This window comes from Dipodomys spectabilis, unplaced genomic scaffold (assembly GCF_019054845.1).
Source record: "Dipodomys spectabilis isolate Male_0828 unplaced genomic scaffold, ASM1905484v1 ptg000145l, whole genome shotgun sequence".
In the NCBI taxonomy this organism is placed as follows: domain Eukaryota; kingdom Metazoa; phylum Chordata; class Mammalia; order Rodentia; family Heteromyidae; genus Dipodomys; species Dipodomys spectabilis.
In genome coordinates this window covers 9,641,947-9,652,220 of record NW_024870822.1, presented here as the reverse complement: position 1 = coordinate 9,652,220, position 10,274 = coordinate 9,641,947, and positions in this window count along the sequence as shown.

Sequence of the window (10,274 nt, the reverse complement as noted above, 5' to 3'; positions counted from 1 at the left end):
AATCATTGGGATAAATTCCTAGGAGTGGAATTGCTGGATCAGAGGGTAGTCGTATGTTTAGTTTGTCAAGGAACCTCCATATAGTTTTCCAAAGAAGTTGAACAAGTTTACCAACAGTGTGTTAGGGGTCCATTTTGCCCACTTCCACATCAGTATTTATTGTTGTTTGTATTCTTAATGATGGCCATTGTAACTGAGGTGAGGTGGAAACTCAGTGTTGTTTTGATTAATATTTATTTATAATGGCCAGAGATGGTGAGATTTCTTCATGTGTCTATTGGCCACTTTACTTCTTCTGGGAATTCTTTATTCATTAGCCCATTTATGAATTGGGCTGTTGATTCTTTGAGGATTTAGTTTTTAAGCTCATTGTTTGATGTATAGCTAGCAAAAGTCTCCCATTGTATAGGCTGCCTTGTTGGCTTGTTTAGCAATGATGTACAAAATAAGAGCAAGAACTGGCAAGTGAGACTGTACCAAATTAAAAGATTTTTGTATGTCAAAGAGACAATTAGTAGAAAAAGAGAAAGCTTACAGAATTGGGGAAAATCTTTAGCATTTATTCATCTGACAAGGAATTAATATTCAGACTATATAATGAATTCAAGTAATTAAACACCAAAGAAAGAATAATTAGATCAATAAATGGGGAAATTAATTGAACAGATGGTTCTCTAAAAAAGTACAAATGACCAATATGTACAGGAGGAAAAAGTGTTCAACATCCTTAGCCGTAAATAAATGTGAATAAAAATGATTACATATCCCCTATGGCTATGAATTATATATATATATAAAGTATACATATGCATTACACATACCCATACAATAATAGAGTGAATTATTGTGGAATCTGCATAGTAGAGAACAAATTATGTCATTTTTAGGAAAATTAATGGAATTAATCATCTTGTTAAGTAAAATATGATGGAAATGATCAACATGTTAAGTGTAATAAGCAAGATCCAGAAAGACAAATAATAAGTATTTTCTTTAAACTGGAGGTATGATTAAAGTGGCTAGCATGAGGCTCCGAGTTCAAATCGCCGTACTGCTTAAAAAAAAGGCACCACCAACACCACCTCCACCACCACCACCAACAAACAGTTTTCTCTCATATATGGTATCTACATTTTAAGGCATGTAGATGGTAGGGAAAAGAAAAAAAAAATAGGTTCCTTAGATGGGCAGAGTTAATAATGGGGGTGGACTGAGATCAAAGTATTTTATATGTGAAAATTTTATAATGAATCTCATTATTTTATACAATACATGTGCAATAATAAAAAATGAACTGATAGACTGACTCAATTATAAATGGCCATAAAACTCACCAAATCAGTTGCATTCAGATCTGATGTAAATATAATCATTTGAGTTATTTATATAAACGTTAACTTCTAAACTCTATTAACTTGAGTTTTCTTGAGTGGTTTCTGAGAAACTCAGAGCTGTTACTGCGATGTCTATGTCCATGTATCTGTTTCGTCCTAAGCCAAATTTGACTATGGAAACATTCTTAAAGGAATTAAAAAAGAAAACCATCCCTCTGGAGAAGCTGCATGATTTTGCCATCATGGATCTGTAAAGGATCTTAACAGAGTGATTAAAGCAAGTCTTTTAATTCCATATCTAAGCTCCATAATCAGGCTTTCTCTTTTTAAGATCTCCAGGAATATGGACACCATAATCTCTTTATAACTCATTTTAGAAAGAGCCTGAGCAGGGTCCCTCAGCTCTTCAGCTCAAGGCTAGTGCTCTACCACTTGAGCCACATTGCCACTTCCAGTTTTCTGATGGTTAATTGGAGATAAGAGTCTCATGGACTTTCCTGCATGAGCTGGCTTTGAACCAAGATCCTTAGATCTCAGGCTCCTGAGTAGCTAGGATTATAGGCATGAGCCATGGATGCCTAGCAAAAGTTACTCCTTTACCTACCATTTCCCTCCCCTTAAAACTATTCCCTCAGAATGCAAACATGCTATGAGCTCATTGGTATGCTTGCAGTGGGGAAGTCTGCCGCCTGTCACACTCCTCAAAACAGCCTCATTTCAGTTTCTCCTGAGAGTAAAATGAGGAACAACGGGTCGAAACTGTGTAGATCATAATACTTCGTTGAAAAGAAAAAAAGTCAAAATTCACTTTTTGGAGCCTAGAGCTATCAGTTCAATGAGCTCATTCACAAAGCACTGAAAACCGTATCACCGAAGAGTAGAAAACACTAGTGGCCTTCTGAGTTTTCAAGGGTTAGAAAGTATATAAACATAAAATATCTATGGAAGCCTATAAGATAATTCAGTCTCATTCAAGGACCCCCTAAAACAAAATCAGGAATGAAGGTGGGTAACTTGAACCTCATGCTCTGTAAAACCCATATTCAAGTGCACATTATCAGGTGCACTATATTAAACCAAGTGGTAGAATAGGAAGTCTCTGCCTTTCTTCCCCCACAGAACACTGACCATATACAGTCTAAAAAGCATGTCTGAGAAGACCAGAAAACAACGAAGAAGTTACAGTACCTCCAATCAAGCATAAAACAACAAAAAAAAAGAACTTGTTGAAATGGACAATAAAAGCAATTTCTTTCATAATTACCTATACCTACAAGCTAGCATAACTTACTGAGAGCAGAAGAAAAATGTCCAAATCATGTCCACTTAGCAGAGAAGAAGACTGTTTTGACTTCATAGGTTGCTGACTAAGGGATTAGGTGTTTTGTTTTGTTTTGATTTGTTTGTGTTTTGGGGTTTTTGTTTTTTTTTTGCCTCATACAATTCAGAGTATAGACAGGAAAATGGCATGGTTGAGATGTATTGGGCCTTTGAGAGTAAAGACCGCTTCGAATATAGTTGAAAAATTTTAGAACCTGTAATACATAAACAGATACCAGAGAGAGAGAAAGAGCACATGAGCTCTGGGGAGGGGGGAGGGGAATCCAGCAAATCTAACTGGAAATTACGTGTTCATGCTCAGAGAAGAAATATAGCCAGACAATGTTTGCAGGTTTCCATACTCTCTAGCTAGAATGAATGATTGGTAAAAATCTTCTATGTAGATCCAGACTAGAAAACAAGGAAGGTTACTATCTAATGTCAAAATCTCAGCAAAAATCTAATAAGGCATAAAAACAAACAAGAAAACAGCCCAAGGAAATAAACAAGAGGAATCTTCCAAAGCTAGTTGTAAAGAAGCAGAAATCTGTGAATTATGTGGTAATGAATAAAACATAAACATCTTTAAAAAGTTTAGTGAGCTATAAAGAAGTCAGTCAACCAAATTCAATCAAGAAAATGATGCATAAACAAAATGAATAGATGAATGGATTAAACTTTTCAATCAAAAAAAGAAGCTATGAAAAAAAACCCACAGAAATCTTAGCCCTTATGAATTCTGTGTAAAATTAAAGAGAGCCAACAGAAAGTTCTATCAAGAAGAAAACTCACCAAATTCAAGGACAGTCCTTTTGAAGTAATTAAATCAGAAGAAAAATAATAAATGAAGAAAGAAAAATGAGAAAAACGATACTTAAGGGGTACCTTGAAGCAGACCAGTATATGTCCTATGGACTTGCAGATGGATAAAAACTTAACTGTAGAGAATATATGAAAAAATAATGGTTGAAAATTTCTCAAGTCTGAGAAAGTTCTCAGATACCTAAATTCAAATAGCTGAAAGCATTCCAACTAGAATAGACCAAAAGAGGAACTTGCCAAGGCTCATTATAATCAAATTGTCCAAAGTGAAAGGTGAAGAGTATTCTTGAAAGTAGGTGAAAACACTTATCACGTAGAAGGAAGGTTTTTAAATAAGTTTATAGTCATACTATCAGAAACACTGAGAGTGATATACATTCAAAGTGGTAAAAGGAAAAAAAAAAGATTACTATATCTACTAAAACTCTTCTTTAAAAATACAGAATAATTAAAAACCTTCCCAAAACCTTACTTCATTGTTGGTGGGAATGTAAACTTGTTCAACCACTTTGGAAAGCAGTATGGAGGTTCCTCAAAAGACTTCACATAGAGCTCCCCTATGACCCAGCAATCCCACTTTTGGGCATTTACCCAAATGTTTACAAACAAGACCACACTAAAGCTACCAGCACAACTATGTTTATTGCAGCATTATTTACCATAGCTAAGATCTGGAACCAACCCAGATGCCCCTCAGTAGATGAACTGATCAAGAAAATGTGGTATATATACACAATGGAATTCTATGCCTCCATCAGAAAGAATGACATTGCCCCATTTGTTAGGAAATGGAAAAACTTGGAAAAAATTATATTAAGTGAAGTAAGCCAGGCCCAAAGAAACATAGGTCCCATGGTTTATTTGCAATATCTAGTATATAGTATATGTATGAGTCAAGCAGAAAAGGTCAGATAATGTGATATTAGGAAAATGAACCCTTAGATATGTATTTTAATGTTTTTTCTTTCATGCATTTGTTTCTAACACATTTATAAGATTATCTCTTTGTTGCTTTGTATGTCCCTCCCCCACAGTATAACCCCTGCTTTCACTATATTTGATGTCAGTATAACTTGTGGAGGAGATGGGGAAAAACAAGTCATTTAAGGATACAGGTGGACCTGTTGCAACAATGAGAAATACAAGTTGTCATGTCGAAAACGAGCTTTACAACATTGGTGTGGGGGGGGGGGGAGGCTGGGAAGGGATGTGAAGGGTAAACAAAGGAGGAGGCTGCAATGCTTGATAAGAAATGTACATATTATTCTGCCCATGTAATTGTAACCCTCTGTACAGTATGTTCACAAAAAAATTAAATTAAAAAAAATAAATAAATGAAATAAAAAATAAAAACCTTCCCAAATAATGAGAGAATTTAGACACACCTTCCTTGTAAAAACATTTCTAAAAAGAGATCTCCATGATGAAATTAAAGAACATTTGACATAAACATTAAAGAATAGGAAAATATCAAAATTGTAAGGCTAAATAGGCCAAAACAAATCATACGACACTGTACCAGGTAGTGCGTAAGTGACCTTTCTGATACTGAATTTACATAATTAAAAATGTGACAATACTTACAAAACTGTATGACTACATCTGGGTGTGATAGGGCTGTAATTCCAGCACACTAGATGCTAAGGCAAGAGGATGGAGAAATTTCTTTGTACATTTTTGTAAAAATGTGTACAGAGGAGTTAGTTACAGTAATATGAGTAAGGTAATACATTTCCTATGGAGTATTGTTGCCTCCTTTTCCCCCTACCATCCCTCCCCACTTCTCCAACTATTCCCTGCCCCTCTCCCCCCCCCCCCCCCCCACTGAAGTTTTCTCTGTATTTGATGTTGGTGCCCTGCATTTGCACTTTTCTAATTCAGGGAGGGGAAGAGAAAAAACAAAATGCTTAAATAAAGATACAGGTTGACCCACTGTAACAATGAGATGTAGAAAAGGAGGATCCAGAATTTGAAGGTAGACTGGTTTACCTGAGATGGGGTCTCAAAAAGTAACAATAATGACAGAATAGGGGTATATAGAGGAGTAGAGAAAGTGACTGAGTTCTTTCCCTTTTTAAGTTGTCTTAAGTACGAAGCCACTTTGGTAACTATAAAGAAAATATTTATAGATTTTCAAGCGAAAACGAGAAAGGATTCAAAGCATGTCACTATGAAATTAATCAACAGTATCTAAAGGAAGGTAACAAGAAAAGAATAAGAAAAATGTAAAACAAGATACACAGGAAACTGCAAGATGAATGGATTAAACGTTTCAGTCAAAAAACTGTTGTCTACAGATGACTCTAAGGACACACAGCTAAAAGTTAAAAGATGAAAAAAAAGATGTTCCAGGAAAAATGATAACCAAAAGAGAGCAATGGGGCCCTAATTCTGTGTGGAAAAATAGACTTTAATTTATAACTGCAACATGAGGCAAGAGCATTACATGAAGCTGTAGGAATCAGTTCGCTAAGACACAATAATTATAAGCGCATGCACCTGACATCTGGGTACTCGAACACATGTAGCAAACATTGACATAAAGAAATAAGCAACAAGCCGGGCGCCAGTGGCTCACGCCTGTAATCCTAGCTACTCAAGAGGCTGAGATCTGAGGATCGCCGTTCAAAGCCAGCCCGGGCAGGAAAGTCCGTGAGACTCTCATTTCCAATAAACCACCAGAAAACCGGAAGTGGCACTGTAGCTCAAGTGGGAGAGCACTAGCCTTGAGCTGAAGAGCTGAGGGACAGCGCCCAGGCCCAGACTTCAGGCCCCACAACCGACAAAAATAAATAAATAAACAAGCAAAAAGAAGTAGAATGACAATAGGGGATCTCGATACTCCTACCTTTATTAAGGAAAAACAATGAGATTGATGATCACTGAGAAAGCAGAGAACTTGTGCAACATTGGAGACTAATTGGGTTTCTTGGGTGTCCCAGACAAATCGTAACATCACACCCCTCCATAGCATTGTAAGATATTCTTCTGTAGTGCATGGAGAACATGCTCCACATGTTAGGCCACAGAACAAATCTTAAGGAATTTAACTGCTTTTCTTTCACATTCTTATTACATGTCCACACATGCTACTCATTTATATCCAATTTTAATTGTATATAAAGTGTGATGATACCATCCTTATGTATCTGAGAACCTGGTAAGTAGTATTTATACCTTATTCCATATAAGTGTAATATGTTTTGCCTAAAAAATAATGAAGGAGGAAGGGATGTGGAGAAAGCAATAAGAAAAGCAAGAAATGATTTCTAGCAATTAGCTTTTGTTGTCACAAGGCTCTATGACACATAAGAATTCCATTTCTGTTAATTAGCAGATGGCTAACAAAGAAAAATATCTTTGTAGTGGTAGTTAGGAAGGAGCAGAAAGAGTTAGAAAAATTTTCATTTATAATGACATAAATGCGGAGGAATGTGTGTGAACATTTCCATCATTCAATTTGCTCTATTCTAACAGTCATGTTCAGTCATATTTGGGTCTAATCTTCTTTTCTGTCTTCTTTCATATATTTTAGTCAAATATTCTGGTACAGAAGCTGGAGGAATGGAAGTTATAAAAGAGAGGAGTGTGTTCTTGGAGATGGCAGAAGATAAAAATTCTCAATCCTAAAAAATATCCTAGAATGTTTCATGGATTCTTTCAGTTCTGATATTTTTCTGCTGGGAAGTCTACAGTACTGATGAGAGATTTTTTGTTGTTGGTGGTGGTGGTTGTGGGGCCTGAACTCTGAGCCTGAGCACTGTCCCTCAGCTCTTCAGCTCAAGGCTAGCTCTCTACTACAGCCACAGCGCCACTTCTGGCTTTTTCTGCTTATGTGATGCTGAAGAATCGAACCCAGGACTTCATGCATGCAAGGCAAGCACTCTACCACTGAGCCACCCTCCCAGCCCCAGATTTTCTTTTTCTTATGACAAGCTTCTCCAATGAAAGATAACTGTACACATATAGATATTCATGATGTTTCATCTTTTCAATGACATCAGTTCTGCTTTGATCATGGGTTCCTATGGCTTTTCCAATAAAATTCTTACCTTGTTTTCCTAAAATTGTTAGCTTATGGTGGTCATTTTGCTGGATTGCGAAAGAATCACATGATTTATTTTTATATATGTATCGGTATATATGAAAAGTGACAGATACTTAATAAGTCTAGCCTGAATTAATTAAGCCATTTGGTAAAAACAGTAATACTTAAGATGCCACATTGACTGATTCCTCCTCACAATGCATACCACTTATTGAATTCAGTAGAAACAGTGAGCTGATGATTGTTAATCAGTCAATACAATTAAATTTAATTAAATCAATTTTAGGAAAGTTTCTTCTACATGTATTTGCACAATTTTCTGGTATGATCTGTAAATTATGCTTTGGAATTCCCTTCTGCTTTAGAAAGCACTTGATTTGTTCAGAAATCGAGTAGCAAGGACTTCTTGTTTTTTTGAGCTTAGTAGCAGGTGAAGCACGAGAGTGTTTCACAATCAGAAGATTGAAGTATAGGATTTGTAGGGATGTGTTCCCATGATGTCATTCCTTTGAACAGCTGACACTTTAATTAATTTTTTATTGTAAAAATGTTGTACAGAGGGGTTACAGTTACATGAGTAGGGTAATGAGTACATATCATAGGGAGCATTGTTACCTCCTCCTTTATTTTCCCCCTACCATCACTTCCCTCCCTACCTCCCCAAGTCCTCCCGCCCCCCCACCCCAACATTGTAAAGTTCATTTTCAATATAGTGTCCTATACATCTCGTCGTCACAATGAGTCAGTCTGTATCCTCATTTAAGCATTCTGAAATATCCCTTCCCCTTCCCAAATTACAAAAAGATATATACAAGGTGCAGAGCAGCAGCATCAAATCCAGTGAAAACAGGGGTTATACCATGGGGGAAGAACAAACAATAGAAACAAAAGAATCACATAGTGTATTGTAAGTACTTTAAAAATGTTAGCAAGAAAGAGAAAAAAAAGCTCTTGTGTCTCTGTCTTGGGGTACATTTTGCTTAACATTATCTCATATGGTCATATGTACATAACCTTTGACCTACCCTGCTTATCCTAGACATGTACTAGTCACAGCAAACAAAGGAAACCGTGGGACCTATGTTTCTTTGGGCCTGGCTTACTTCACTTAATGTGCTTTTTTCCAAGTCTTTCCATTTCCTAACAAAAGAGGCGATGTCATTTTTTTTTCTGACAGAGGTATAGAATTCCACTGTGTATATCACATTTTCTTGATCCATTCACCTACTGAGGGGCATCTGGGTTGGTTCCATATCTTAGCTATGGTAAATAATACTGTGATAAACATGGTTGTGCTGTAGCTTTGGTATGACCTTGTTTGTGATCCTTTGGGTAAATGCCCAAAAGTGGGATTGCTGGTTCACAAGGGAGCTCTATGTAGTCTTTTGAGGAACCTCCATACTGCTTTCCAGAGTGGTCTGACAGTTTAACAGAATGAATATGAGGTAGCTGGAAAATATTTTGTCTGAGGGCCAAAAAAATTGAGAGGAGAATGTTATATGAATATAGTCATAATACTCAATATACATATGTGAAAAACAAACTAGGTAACTTGAAGGGGTAGAAGAGGTTAGGCTATGTAGAGGAAAAAATGAGCAGAGTGATACCAATTGAAATGTATTATACTCATAAATTGACAGGCTGAGTTGAAACTTCTTTGTATAACAGTTTAACGATATTAAAATAAGAATGTTGACCTCAACCTGAAGGGGAATATCATTCAGTAACCTTTCATTTAGTACTTTCATGCATGTAAAGGCCTAGGATTGGCAGAACACTTAATGTTATGTCTCTCTTCTGAAGGAAAAGAGGTAAAAGAGCTCCTCTATTGCCTCTAGAAACTAAACACATGTATTTTCTATCTAGGTTACTTTATTCAGATTTCTTGCTTCACTCATCAAGACTGAAAGCACTAATTCTCCTAGCTACTGAGAGTTGATGGCTTGAGGTTCCTTGGGAAAATGGCCTTATCTTGAAGAGTCCTTATTCAGTGACTGGTCAGTATATAAACGTCTAACCACTAGGCCCAGAACTCCACAAGACCATCCCTACCATCCCAGTAGGATCACTTGGACCTTTATTGTGACTTTTTTGTATTTCTCCCTTTACTCCATTCTTCTTCCTACCTCTTAGTTGTTGACCTTGAGATAAGTCCAAAATAAATAGTTTCTGCTTCTTGATGAATGTGATTTATTGTAAGTCCCTACAATTAGAGTTTATATTATAAGATAAGCTTATTACAATATAATTAAATTATATATTATATAATATTGAGTTATATATATGTGTGTTATATATATATATATGTATATATATATATATAAAACTCAAGTTTCTATTGTGAAATTGTATATATAGTCAATTTCACACTAGAAACCTATGTTCGTTCAACCAAGAATTTGGGGCAATGCTAATAAAGCATAATCTGATTAAACAACCTGTTTGGATATATGAAACTTAGTACTGAACTAAATAGTAGAACTCAGTAATTTCATATATATAAAGTATTTTCAGTATATTAGGACTAAGGGAATTTTATACTCTTTCCTATATCAACTACAGTGAGAAAGGGAATATGAAAGAATACAAATAAACTGTGTTTTACTATAGTTACCAAATAGAGTAATACTTCGTATAGTCATGTATGGTGCGGCAAGTTATTTAATGTCCAAAAGTTACACTATTTTACATTCTCACCATAAGTAGTCTATGATGGTCCTAATTTTCTCCATGTTCTCTCTCTCTCTTTT